We start from the raw sequence: 14,074 nt of genomic DNA, 5'->3' as shown, positions 1-14,074 counted from the left end.
TCTCTGGACGTGAGACAGGAAACTGCAAGTGTGGAAGGCACCCAGGGATCTCATTTGACTGGAATCATTTCATCTTAAAAACAGGTAAGAAACAAACATGCCTGGTCTTTAGACTTGATGAAAATAGGTCTGTAAGTTCACAGTATTTTTGTAGTCAGATAAATGAACTTGAAGAAGAGTAAAGCAAATAATGTGCTATTTCTTACATCGGATGTTGCAGAGAAACAAAAACAGCAACGAAGGACAACAAAAATGACAACATAAATTCACAGAATTCCCAAGACCCCTAGGAAAACCTGCGAGTCTGTGTAGCCATCCACATACCAAGTGCAAAAGTACTAGTTTGGGCACCGTCTTCATTCCGTTTCTGGAGCTAACTGTTTAATCCCAACAACGCCAAGTGTTACAACGAGGCGGAAAATGGTAGCAGGACTTGCAGGAAGCCAGCCTCTCTGGGTCCAAGAGATGGTGACAGATACAAAACAGCTGAGAAACCTGGCCCGCCCCTCACAAACACCTGCGCATGGACTGGGGCCAGACTGCTCCACCTGCAGAATCCTTCATTCCGGCACTGTCTCCGCTTAAAGCACCTGGCTTGTAATAATCATGTGGGTGCCCTGGGGGCATGGGCTGCCTTCTTCAGGGCTTCGGACTCACAGCTAGCTCCCCAAGACAGCCTGGAGGCTTGTTGGTGACAAAAGTGACGGAGGAAAGGTGGCAAACGCGTCTGGGTTCCACAGCACCAACAATTCAATCAGGAAGGAGAGCTCAGCCAGGCTCTCTGGATGGGGCAGAGCGGAGGTAACAGTACCTCCAGGATGCTGTGGGCTGAGCACGTGCTGAGGGTGCCCTGAGCAGGCTGGGCTGCCTAGCTCAGCGTCTGGTGGGCCACCCTCACCGCTGAGCAGCCCTTCGTTGATCTCAACATCCTCCCCCTGAATGCGAAGACAGGAGGGCTTCGTGAACAACTAGAAGGAGGTAGATAGGATTCAGCCCCCTACAACGGACTCCAGGGCCAGTGGGTTGGCAGTCCTAACGCCTGGCCCCAGGTTCCCTGGGTCAGACTCCGGGCTGGGGAGGGGCTGAGGAAGTGGTGGCAGGCAGAGGAAACTGTCCCACTAGCGTTTCCAAAGAGTAAGTGAAACTTCAACCTTTCGTGAAGAGCACAAAGGCACATTTCTTACCTTCTTATCTCATTCCCCGAACAAGTTCCCCTGCGATTTCAGAAAAGTGCTTCTGAAGTTCCATTTTAAATATGGAAGGTATAGTTAATCTATGTGGGCGCATTCTTTAGTCAAAATACACTTGTCTCCTACTCACTCATCCTTCCACTGCTTTGAAGCAATTAACTTTATGTCAATTTTAATGAAAAATAATTTCTTTAGGATGACTTTATTTCTTGGGAATTGACTATCAAGTAAAGGTGCTGTGCGATCACCCCCAGATCTTCTGTCAAGCATGTCTGAATGACATGAACATTTCAAGGATTTTTGGTGAGCAGAGTTCGCCAGAGTTAAAATTGACATCATGACCCTAGTCACCACCCAAGGAAACAAGCCACAAAGTCAAAGCAATTTCTCTGTCAGGTTGGGTGCTCTGCTCTTGAAAGAGCTAAGATTTCAATGTTACATTTGCCATTCTGTCTTTCATGCCTATGATCACTTTCATTTATCCAAACCCTTTATTGTTTATGAGTTGAATTAAGTAAAGCTCATTAACTGAGACCACCAGGGTCCTTCTTATCACTTGTAATCACTGTAGGGAAACGAGGACATGAATAAATGAGGCTGTGTAATGGCGGCACTTCCTGTAGCCTTGGATGCCCAGAGGAGATGCCTACACAGGGGTGGATGAAAATAGGTTTGCAGTTATTCATATGGGAAAAGATACGCAGGTTTTGATGATCACAATAGCTTTTTTAACTCAAAAGAACGGCAACACGGCATGGTAAGCCCACTTTTGCCCACCCCTGTATGCATAACAAGAAGCAATATAAGCAAAAGCAATATCCTAGAACACTCCCATTGCTTCGAAGGTTGGGATAGTGTCTTGTTTCCTATTGCTTCTATTATATAATATCATAAATTTAGCAGCCTCAGACAACGTGAGCATATTAGCTTCCACTGATGGAAGTCAGAAATTCAAAGGCAGTTTCTCTAGCTACAACCAAGGCATCTGCAGGGCAACGTTGCTGCTGGGGCTCTGTCCTCACCTCTTCCAGCTCCTAGAGACACCTGAACTCCCAGCCTCGTGGCCTCTCAATCCACCTGGGACCTATTTTCTTTCTGATGGTCTCTGCTTCCATCCTTAGATCTTCTCCTGACTCTGCCCCTCCTGCCCCTCTCTTAAAGGAGCCTTATGATGATTAGACACCCCTGAATAATCCACAATAATCTCTCCCATCCCAAGAGCCTTCACTTAATCACGATTGCAGAATTCCTTTTGCCAAGGATTTCACACGTGAACAGGTTTCAGGGATTCGGATTCGGCATCCTTGAGGGGGTCATTATTAATCCAGGATGAGATGTTGGCAGGGAATCAGAAGAGCTGGGTTCTGGTCCCAGTTCTGCCATTTATGTGATGGACACTCTAGTGGGGTGGGACTCAGGTATGATTGGGTACACTGTCATACCCACCCTGAGGCCCGGACATCCCACTTCACACCCGAGAAATCAAGGTCCAGACAGGATCCCAGAATTGCTCAAAACCCAAAGCCTAAAAGTGGGCAGGTGGGCAAAGCTCAGGCGGGATGCCCCATGCCAGAGCCCCAGAGCTGCCCTGGCACACCTAGTGGGCACCCAGGTTGTGGGGAGAAACAATATGGCAAACCAGGGAGAGTCTTTGCCTGTGTAAAATGCTGTACTGGAGGAGGCATTTTTATTTCTTCTACAGTAAAAATACAGTGCTGTCAGCATGTGTCAGATCTCCCCCTACCATGGGCAAAGGGCAAAGGCTTGAGACGAGGTGACAGAGAAAGCGAATATTCAGTGCTTAATGTAGAGGAAAAGAGAGATAATGTTGTAATGGGGTACAATGGGGGCCAAGGCCCCCCAAAGAGGGGTTTGTAATGGAGTCCAGAACTCAGGGTATCCAGGAAATATTAAAAATATAGGATATCCCCACACCCATAAGTCTGGACTCAGGGATGGGACACAGGGAGCAGAGCCACTGAGAGTTATTTTGCATATCAACAGTTGACTACCTTCATACCTGATATGCAAAAATGGTATTTACATATCTATAACAGCTGTCTAGCTTCATAGATATGTAAAGTAACTGCGGACCTGCTTTGAGCAGGAAGATGGGCTTTAACGCATGACGTAACTGGGAGGCAGCTCCTCTTTACAGCACTAGCCTGAGAGGTTGGAGATGGTTCGCTTCACACGATGGGGCCACGCCTGCCCAGACTTATTATGGCAGCCAAGAAAGGCTGGAAAAATACTGGAATGCTGGCAGGTGTAGCCAATTGTGGAAGGAGTTGGAAATGGGCTTGCAGAAGAAGATGCACGCCAGAATTTAAACCCAGGCACAGTAGCCATGTGGGTTAGAACCATGAGGTTTTGGGGGCAGAGAGGGGGTTCCCTTAACTATGCGGCTTAAGAAGCAGGAGAGGAAGATGGAACAGCCATGCAGAGCTCTATCTTAGCAGTTTGGAAGAATGCAGGAGAGACCTTGTGGGAAGGAAAGGGGTGAAAGGACTCTGGCTGGTGGGCCATGAGAAGGTGCCACGTGGGTTTGGATTATGATCTGGAGATCCCAGCAACACAGATGACGCTGCTGGGAACCATGGGAGGACTGCCAGCTGAACACAGATTACTGGGAAGAACCCAGAGCTAGCTGAGCAATGAACTTCTATTTTTTTCCTGAGAAGCAGCACCCCTGACTGGCCTGACTGGGCAAAGGGGGGAAAGAAGGACTGTATGTGTTTGTGGGTGTTTTAAGGGACTTTGAGTATTTGATGGCAACATACTGCCATTACTCTAAACCGGTATAACTTTTGAATACATAGTTCCTTTTTCCTTTTTACTAAACTCTGGTATTGAGAGCCATAATTCCTAAGAGGGGTTGGTAAGGTGAACCTAGTACAGAGGGACCCTGGGGGCAGGGGGGTCCGTTTGATTACAGTATCTTGTCCCCTGCCCCCACAGGTCCGGCCTGTAACAATGTCACTTTTTGTCCAGCAGAGGCCAACCCCAATCACACTTCCCCCTCAGAGAGAGGTCTTCAACCCACCATCAAGCAGTGATTTGCAAAGTGCTTAGATGTTGAGAGAACAAAGGAGTCACAGGGAACATGAGCTTCCCACTCAGTGTCTGTTCTGCTGACTGGCATTCCCTTTGCAGAGATGGAAATTCTGAGCTTTGGGAGCAGCTGGGGTCTCTTCTCAACTTAGACTGCTTCTACATACAGAATTGTTTATTCGTGTATTATTTCTGGTTGTTTCAGGGGTAGTTGGCAATGGGAGTATAGCGAGTGAAATAAAGCAATCAACACCTGAATTTCATGGATTAAATTCAGCAACTCAGCAATGATGGGAGAAGACTCACCCCCCACCCCCTCTTTCAACTCTGTGGAGGCTTGTGATCATACCCTTCAAGTTCTGGGCCTTAGGAGGAAGAGAACATGTTGAATTTGGAGAAAGATGAATGGGCTTTTTCACTCAAACCCTTCGTTTCTAAAGACAAAATTAGGGAAAAGAGATTGCGTGGGGGTGGATGCTGGCATGGCTCTTTCACCACCACAGTGAAGGCCGGCCCAGGGGCTCTAGCCAGGGGGGATGTGTATTGTTTGGGAAGTGGGTTGTAACTCCCTCCTTACCTCCTTTTGGGAGCAGCTTTGTGTCCTGTGACCACCTCTTGACCTTTCACACACTGAGGTTATGTTGTTCAGAGTCACATTTGAGACATGAGCCTTCTTTGTCTGGGACCCCTGATAAGAACCCTCAGACTAGAGGAGGTGTCGTCTTCCTCAGTGCACTCCCCAGTGACATGGAATGGCAGGCATTTCGGCACCTGCTGGTCCTCTTGGTGGTGTTTTCGGAATATTATAAACACTTAAGCAGCCCTGTTCGGAGTTCCTGAGTTACACACTGGTTATCAAAGAAGTTCAGAGCTAGGTGTATGAAAGGCTGGCCAGTTTTCCTATACTCTGAGTTGGGCTTAAAAAAAAATCCCACAAGTTCTGTAAGCCACTTACTAAGAGGGAAAGCCTTTGCTATTACCCTGCCTGGAAGTTGGAAGCTAGAGCCTCATTTGGCCACCTCTGTGGCCTTGATCACCGGGCTAGTGCAGATGTGATTGAATCACGACTCAGGAATTCAGGGTGAAGTTCCATGCCCAAGTTGACTCAATGACCAGGGCCCTCAGCATGGCAAATCTCACCTTGTAACAGGGTGCAGCCAAGAGGGGAGCTCCAAATAGGAACTTGGAATGGGGTCCAGAACTCAAGGTGTCCAGGATATATTAGAAAAATATACATATAGGATGTCCTCATCCTACGAGTCTGAGCTGGGGGATGGGACACATGGAGCAGGGCCATTTAGAGTGTGTTGTATAGCAACAGCTTAGCAGCTAACCTCTGGCATGGTCACTTAACATATCTATAACCTTTAACTGGTTGCATAGATATGTTAAATAGTTGTGGTCATGCTTTGAGCCAGAAGGATGAAAGTGACTTCCACCCAAGATGTAACTGGGAGGCACCTCCCCCTGGTTACAGTGCCTGCATGAGAGCTTGGAGAAGATTGGCTCTATGCCTTTTGGTCACACCTGCCCAAACTTACTATGGCAGTCCAGTAAAGCTGGATGAATACAAGAATGCTGGCAAGTATAGCCGATTGTAGGAGGAGTCAGAAATGGGGCTGCAAAAGAAGATTGGGATTTAAACCCAGACATGGCAACCATGCCAAGGGGGAACCACGCAGAGTGGGGACCCCACAGTTTTGGGGTGCTCCCTTTTGCCATGTGGCTTAGGAAACAGGGGAGATTTTGCCTAGAAGAAAAGGGGTAAAAGTTCTTTTGATGGTGGTCCATGAGAAGGTGCCACATGGCTTTGGATTAACTGGAGATCCTGGTGGCGACATAGCTGATGGTGCTGGGATACTGAATCACAGACTTCTACTTCTATTCCTGAGGTACAGTACCCAAGATTAGGGCAGAGGGAGAAGGAAGGACTGCATGCATCTGTGGGTATCCTAGAGGATTTTAGTATTTTAATGAAGACATTGAGTCACTACGCTAAGTCTGTATAGCTTTTAAATAAATATTTTGTTTTCTTTTCAAAAATTTCTGGCATTGAAAGATGTCTTCCCTCTGACAGTGGGCATAGTGAACCTAGTTGGGTGTGGGTCCTTTTGGTAATAGTATATCATTCACCGCCCCACCCCGCTCTGTTCTATAACAACCTCTTACAGGTTTCTGCTTTGCCAGAGTTGGTGACCTCTGATTTTGGCAGCTTTAGCTCATTGTGTTTTGATGACTAAAAGTATTAATTTGTCACAGAGATGCTGTTTCTCAGGTTCAGAAGCTTCTAAGTCATGTCAGCATCAGAAAGCAGGTCACACTTTGTGCCTTGTTCTCCATGTAGAAAACAAACACGGGTGAATTTCCTTGGTGAGAAGCTAAAGATTGGCCAATTTTGTTTATCTTTTCAAAAAACAAACTCAGTGTCATTGCTTTTTTTCTATTGTCTTTTCAGTCTTGATTTCATTTATTTCTGCTCTAATCTTTATTTCCGTTCTTCTATTAATTTGAGGGCTTTGTTCTTTCTCTAGTTCCTTGAGTTGTAAAGTTAGGTTGCACATTGGAGATTTTTCTTGTTTTTTTTTTTAATGCAGGCATTTACTGACCTGAACATCCCTCTCAAAACTGCTTTTACTGCTTTTACTGAGTTTTGGTATGTTGGACTTCCATTTTCATTTGTCTGACGGTATTTATTTTTATTTTTTTCTTTGACCCATTGGTTATTCAATAGTTGTTTAGTCTCTACATATTTGTGAAATTTCCATTTTTTTCTTTGTGATTGATTGCTTTTTATTTCTCCCTTTAGTTAACATTTGCTTTATGTATCTAGATGTTCCTATGTTGGGTGCATAAAAATTTATAAATGTTATATACTCTTGTTAGATTGACCCTTTTATTAATATAATATAATGACTATCTTTGCCTTTTATTACAAGTTTTCTCTTAAAGTTTATTTTGTCTGATATAAGTGCAGGTGCTACCCAAGCTTTCTTTTAGTTTCTATTCACATGGTATTTTTCCATCCCTTTACCTCAGTCTCTTTGTGTCCTTACATCTGAAGGGAATCTCTTGAGAGCATCTTATAAATGGATCTTTTTTCTTCTTTGTTTTTTAATTCATTCAACCTCTCTGTTTATTCTTCTGTCTACTTACTTTTAATACTTTATTTTTACTGCATTTTCCATTACTATTTATCCCCCTTCCACCCTCTTCCACTTCCCCCACTGCCCCCTGCAGTCACCACACTGTGGTCCATGTCCATGAGTGTTTTTCTTTCTTATTTGATCCCTCCAGCCCCACCCCCACCCCCAGAGCTGTCAGCCTGCTCTCTTATCTGTGAGCCAGTCTCTATTTTGCTTGTTAGTTCAATTTGTTATTTAGATTCCACAAATGAGTTAAATCATATGGTATCTGTCTTTTGATGGGAGAATTCACTTCATCTACGTTTAAAGTAACTATTGATAAGCATGTACTTATTGTCCATTTGTTTATTATTTTCTGACTGCTTTGTAATTCCCTTGTTCCTGTCTGCCTCTGCCTCACTTGTCCCTTCCTTTGTGATTTGATGATTTTCTGTAGCGGCGGGCTTAGATTCCTTTTTCTTTTGTGTAACCATTATTATTTTCTTTGTGGTTACTATGAGATCACCAAAACTTTTTTATCATCCCCCACTTACACAAATTCTGCACTCATGAAACAACTCTCCCTTCTCTCCTCCTCATAGCCACAGCTAACCTCACTCTGCCTTCTGCCTCCATGAATTTGTCTATGGTATGTACCTCATACAAGTGGAGTCGCATGTTTATGATTCTGTGTCTGTCTTATTTCACTTAGCATAGTGTTTTCCAGGTGCACCCATAGTGTACCATATATCGAAATTTCATTCCTTTAATGACTGAATAGGATTCTGTTGTGTGCATGTACTATCTTTCATTTATTCATTTGTCTTTTGATGGACATTGTGTTTGTTTCCACCTTTTGGCTGTTGTAAATAATGCTGCGGGAACATGATGTACAGGTGTCCGCCATGTCTCTGCCTTCACATCGTTGGGATATGCACTGGAAACACATTGCTGAGTCAACACAGTAGTCCTCTGTTTAACTTCTTCAGAGGCTCACACTGTTTTTCCCAGTGGTTGTACCATTTTACAAATAAAAACAAAAGTACATTTTCTAATTGGTTCATGAATTTTACACTCAAAGCATGCACTTTGTTGTACTGATTTACAGCATTCTTAAAATGGGGAAAATAAATCACTTGATTTAACCTCCTTTCCCAAAAATGATATATTAAGAAATACGTCTTTTAAAATGTTTTACAAAAATTACAGTTTGTGGGGTGCCCAATCCCACAGGATGGCTATGAATGTGGCTCAACACAAAATTATAAATTTACTTAAAACATTATGAAATGTTTTTGTTTTTACTTGTTTTTGTGTTTTTAATGTGTGGCCCAAGACAATTCTTCTTCAAGTGTGGCCCAGAGATGCCAAAAGTTTGGACACCCCTGATAGAGGTATATACAGGAATATTAAAGTAAAAGAACTAAGTAAAATGCAGATTTCGTAAACTATATGATATTTTTGTAATGATACTAAACAAATAAACATTAACAAAAATCTGAATAGTGGATTGTGTCTTGAAAAGATGTTATAGTAAGCCATAAATTTTTTTAAACTTTTATTATATATCTGTTAACTAATTTCAATAAACTTAAGAAACTTCAGTGGGAGATATTCTATTTTTTTTAATCAAGTCAACTTACATATTTTTCTTTATCAAATTAAAAATTATTTTGTTCAAGCTGTATTTCATTACTTTTAATTGTACCTGGAAATTGTACATGTATTTCATGTACTTTAATTGTACATTACATACTTTGCTAAATAAGAAACTAAAATATTTTAATTAAATGATAATATTGTATTATTTTATGCTACACTTTCTGATTTTAAAATATTCTAATATAGGATATAATTTTAAAACAAGGACAGGTTAGTAAAACACTAGAATTGTAATGTCTAGGTCAGCAATTCTATGCCATTGTCACTGAGATATATTAACAAAAATTATCTTTTATCTTCAGAGGTCGAGATAAAAAAATTATTCAAAGATGCTGAAGAAGTTTGACTGCTTTGAATTGAGACTGCCATTGGACTACTTTACTGCAAAGCCTCCTCCTCGATGAGCAGCCAGTGCTGTAGAGAACGAACTCTTCCAGCTGCTCCAATGTGCCTAGAGACTGTCAATGGTTGTGCATCTTAAACACCTACAGCCACAGTAACTTGTGACTTTTGCCTTCAGACTTAATGCTGCCCTGGTGCTGAGCTGGACCTGATGAGGACAGGAAGGCTGTCCTATCAACCTTAGACTCCTCACCTGGAGGAGAAAGAGTTTATCCACAAATCAATCTGGAAGTGAGTCAGTAAATATGAGCCCAGTTTTCCATGCACATTCAAGAGTCTCCATGTTTCCTCACCTGTGGGGGGACCTTTGTCCAGCAGAGCCCCCAGTTGTTGTGGATGAGAATAAGTCTACCAAGACATGATCTGCTTGGGGAGGAAAGGTGGCCAATCTCTCAAAGGAGAAGGGCCTTGACTCTGTTCCTCAATGGCTCTTATTGGGTTCAATTTTCACAGGAGTGCAGGTAAAGCTCATCAATCATTGGCAGGCAATAAGGATCAAATAATAGATAACATTCAAAGAACTACAAGGGCTGATTCTGAGTTAGGATCAGGGAGCTAAAGGGCCATAAAACTTTGGGAAACAAACATATTTTATGCTTGGACACTTATCAGAAAGTTGAGGGCATTCTTAGCAGAGAAGGTTTCACAGGGTTTTACACATTCTGTCTCAGACCTGACTTCCCTGGGGAACCCAGGGGGCTGCATGCCCTCCTGCATTGTTTCAGGCTTAAGTCAGGCAGGGGAAATAAGGCAGCCAAGAGATTAGGAGACTTCTTACAGACTGAATGAGGGCTCAGGCAATGTCAAAGCCAAGGGGTGAGGGTCCATCACCCCCTTTCCTATAGTCCCCCAAGTCCTTCCCTTTTGGCCCCATTGAGACTATGTCTGTTTTAGGCCATCCCTCCCTTGAGAAATCTTACCCATCATTGGCTAATCAGTCAACTGAATGGGGCTAAGCAGGGTGAAGTAAAGGGGTCAGAGGTGCCCCCGCTGGGAAGATAGGCTTTGTCTCCTTAGTGGCTTATGGTCCCAAGGTTTTTTTACTCAGCCTTAACTCAGTGGGGTGGTGTCACAGCTTCTGAAACCAGGCATGGTGGTTCCTAATACCCACCCCATGCCCCCACCAAGCTAGCCCTGGCCACTAGTTGAATTTTCCCAAAAGTCCATCTATATTTGGCAATGACTTGACACCTTCCACAACTTCCTAGATTGAACCTTGTTGTGTTTGTGCTGGAAAGGAAATGGGTGATTGGAAAGGTAGCTAAAGTGCCCCAACTAGTATGTGTGGTCCTTTCATGGGGGTCTAATTCTTCTCCTCTGAGCCTTTTGTTGACTTTTTAAACTTCAGAATGAAAATAATACCTTCACACAGGCCAAACAGAAGGGCCTGGACAGATGTTCACTGTGTCCCAACCAAGTACATTTACCTGTAGGACAGGGTCTGAAAGGGCCTGAGCTACTGGGCTCCTCTCTTCTGTCCGACCCATCCTGTCCCATCTGCAGTGCTTGTGATCTCACCATCTCATCATGTGCCTTCTAGGCGTTTCTCTCCCCACTGCATCCCCAGAACCCTGCGTAGACTCCATCACCCTCTTACTTCTGACTAAGTTCAGCCAATGAGAAGTGCCAGCAAGAGCCAAATGGTGGGAGGAGCCAGAGTTCTGGGCGTTTCTGCCTGATGCTTTGCCTGACCTGGCTGTAGCCACTTCTCCAGGGTGCCAGCTTTTTTCTCCTATGGATCTAAGACAGGAAATGGGCTCCCAGTGCCCACAGTGGCTACCCGGGTGGCTCAGCCCCCTGTGTGTACCTCTGCCAACCATCCCTTGATTAGCTGTCTTCAGACTCCAACCTCCATGTGTTCTGTGCCTCCTGCCAGAACTCTGACAGCTAAACCTCCCAAAAGGTCTTCCCTGGAAGGTATACTTGGACTTAGGAATTCAGGTTAGATCTCTAAGGTCATCTATCTATACCCAGAACACAGGATAAGAAGCAAGAGGATTGGATGGGGGAAAGTTTCCAGTGCGATTCCCAGATCACATTCAGTGTGAGGGCATCAGACTGACAGGGAGCCCACAGAATGTTTATTTCACCCTGTGCAAACCCAGCCAGCTGACATGGGGAAGAAAGACAGCGTGAGCCCTGAGCACGCCCAGCTCCTCGGCCGCCTGGCCTGCTCCAGGCCTGTGAGCTCTGCCACGTCCAGTGCCAGCTGTGCCAGGCTTGCTATCAGTGCTGTTGAACCACTAGTAACGTCAACCCTTTCAAAGCCCTTTAAATGAGAAGCTCACAGTTCTCCTTCGTGTCTAATGCTCTGTTGTTTATCCTGGCTAATGTACATCCTGCACTGTCAGTTTTATTGAATTTCACCCCTGACTTGGTAATTTTCCGTGGTTGACAGATGGTTAATGAGGACCTGCCTCCCAACCTCTAGAAGACATGAGCTGCTCTTGTTCACCGGGTGTCAGTTCCACTCATAAAAAGGGATACAAATGAGTTTTCACTATGTCAGTAATTTGAATTCATAATTCTGGTTCTTTCCCATTTACAGAAGCAGCATGCTGAACAAAATCGATGAACTCTAGACAAAATCATTACAATAGGAATCAAAGCATATCCTATTTCACTGTGTTAATAAAGTGCTTCATGGTTACTGCTGCCTGATTCTTTTGAAGGAATTATAAGTGATGTGAACTTAATCTCAGTCCCTTGGTGATGCCATCAATACCTTGCCTGTCACTGATATAGAATTGAATAAACATCATGCACACGATCAATATGGACCAACAAGTACAAGTACGTCTGCAAGGAACATTCCCCGGCAAGTGTGTATGTGTGTGCGTGTGTGAGCATTTAATCTGAACGTCCTTTCTTGTGCCGTGGGGAAGTGGCAGAGCATATTTCACTGCAAAGTCTGTCTAGATCCTGGTACAGCTCACTTCAGAGTTGGTCCAGAGGTACAGATTGTTTTTAAAATAAAAAATAAAGAAAGCTTTCCACGTAGGATCAGACCAAAGGCCTAAGTGAGAAGAGGTGAAGACCGCTCCTGTTTCAGAGTCCTTCCAATTTCAGTCACCCAAGAACGCTAGCCTGGTGGTCCCACTCCCACCAGCCCAGTCTTTCGTAAACCGGAATCAGAATTTTGCAGTCCTCCAGGAGGTGGGGAGGTTGTATTTTTAACCATTTGCCTTTGATGTCCTGTGTTTTTCCCAGGCCTTGACACTCAGAGTTATGACATTAAACATTACCTTGGAAACAATGTGTAAGCATTTTCCTGTACAAATCCACATTTCATGCGACCAAGACTCAGCTCATCAACACATTCCATGCAGGAAGTCAGCTGTCTTCTCATCTTGAAGGTTACCACAAAGAATTGACATACTTTCATCTCAGGTCAAAAGAACTAGATATTATACTTAGGTGTGCATTCTTAATACAGCTGAATAAATCATATTTATCAAGTTTTTAGTCGCTTACAATATCTAAAATCATGAGGACTTCAAAGCAGATAATTATCACAAATTAGAATTAGAATTGGTAATTGTACCAATTACCCCTTTTTTTAGTAGCTATGGCTTCTTAGTATTGCTAGATAATTTAGAGCAAGAAAAACACATGTTTGACCAAAATACACTTAAAATTTGTATCCTTACACTGTAATTTTCTGCGCCACACAAACAACCCAACAGCCTACCGCAGGTCTCCCCATTGTGCACAGGGCTAAGGGTCCCATTGTCTCCTGACTACAGTGAACACCCCACCGCGGTGCCTGTCAATCCACCTCGAGCCCACACACCACTAGTACTGTTTCCATTCAGAGGATAAGGAAAGAGCAGACACCTTTTAGAGAAATTGACTGGAACTTCAGAAAGAGCATAAGGAGTAACAGGAAAGTCACCAGCAACACGGTTCTAAGTGAATCACTCTGATTTTAGAAGCAAGTATCAAAATGTTCTGCCTTTGCTGAATTTTAACTTTGGTTGAATAGCATGTCTCTATGTGATTGTTGATATTCAAGGGATCTACTCTTCTCCACTCATGTGTGCCTAGAATACACCCCCAGTTCATGTTTGCCTTGTCCCTTCTGTTAGGATTTTACCCCTTCTTGCATTCTCACTCACAGGATCTCCTCTTAGACTACATGCTCATTCAGGGTCAAGGACTGAGTCTTCTGCACCTAGCATCTTCAAAGAGCAAAATGACAGACAAGTAGGGAATCTCAAGAAATAGTTGCATTAGAAAACATATTTAAGTAAGCTCTAACACCATTTGTACTCTGAAGGGGAGCCCGGGTTGTGTCCTCCTGTCTCTGATTGAAAATGTGGAGCTCAGTAAAATAGGGGTGTCTTTGCGCTGCTCCCTCCAGATTGCCCACAGACATTTGAGGGGTGCACATGTGCGCATTGTAAAGAAACTGAGAATCATTTAATCTCGCCCTTCCACTTAAACAGTGAGAAAATGGCACAGACGTAGGAAGTCATTAAGTGGGGCCACAGTGGCCCTTCTCTCCGAATGGGGTAGGGACAGGGGCCAGTGTTCCACAGTGTGAGATAAGGGGAGGGAGCAGAGGGACCACCCCCCCCCCACAGTGACAGCAGCAGGTTTCTCCCAGCCACAACCCTTGAAGATGCTCCTCGTAGTTGCGTTGCT

This window comes from Sturnira hondurensis, unplaced genomic scaffold (assembly GCF_014824575.4).
Source record: "Sturnira hondurensis isolate 20B ecotype Veracruz unplaced genomic scaffold, ASM1482457v3 Scaffold0024431, whole genome shotgun sequence".
Taxonomy (NCBI): Eukaryota; Metazoa; Chordata; class Mammalia; order Chiroptera; family Phyllostomidae; genus Sturnira; species Sturnira hondurensis.
This window is presented reverse-complemented; position numbering follows the sequence as displayed.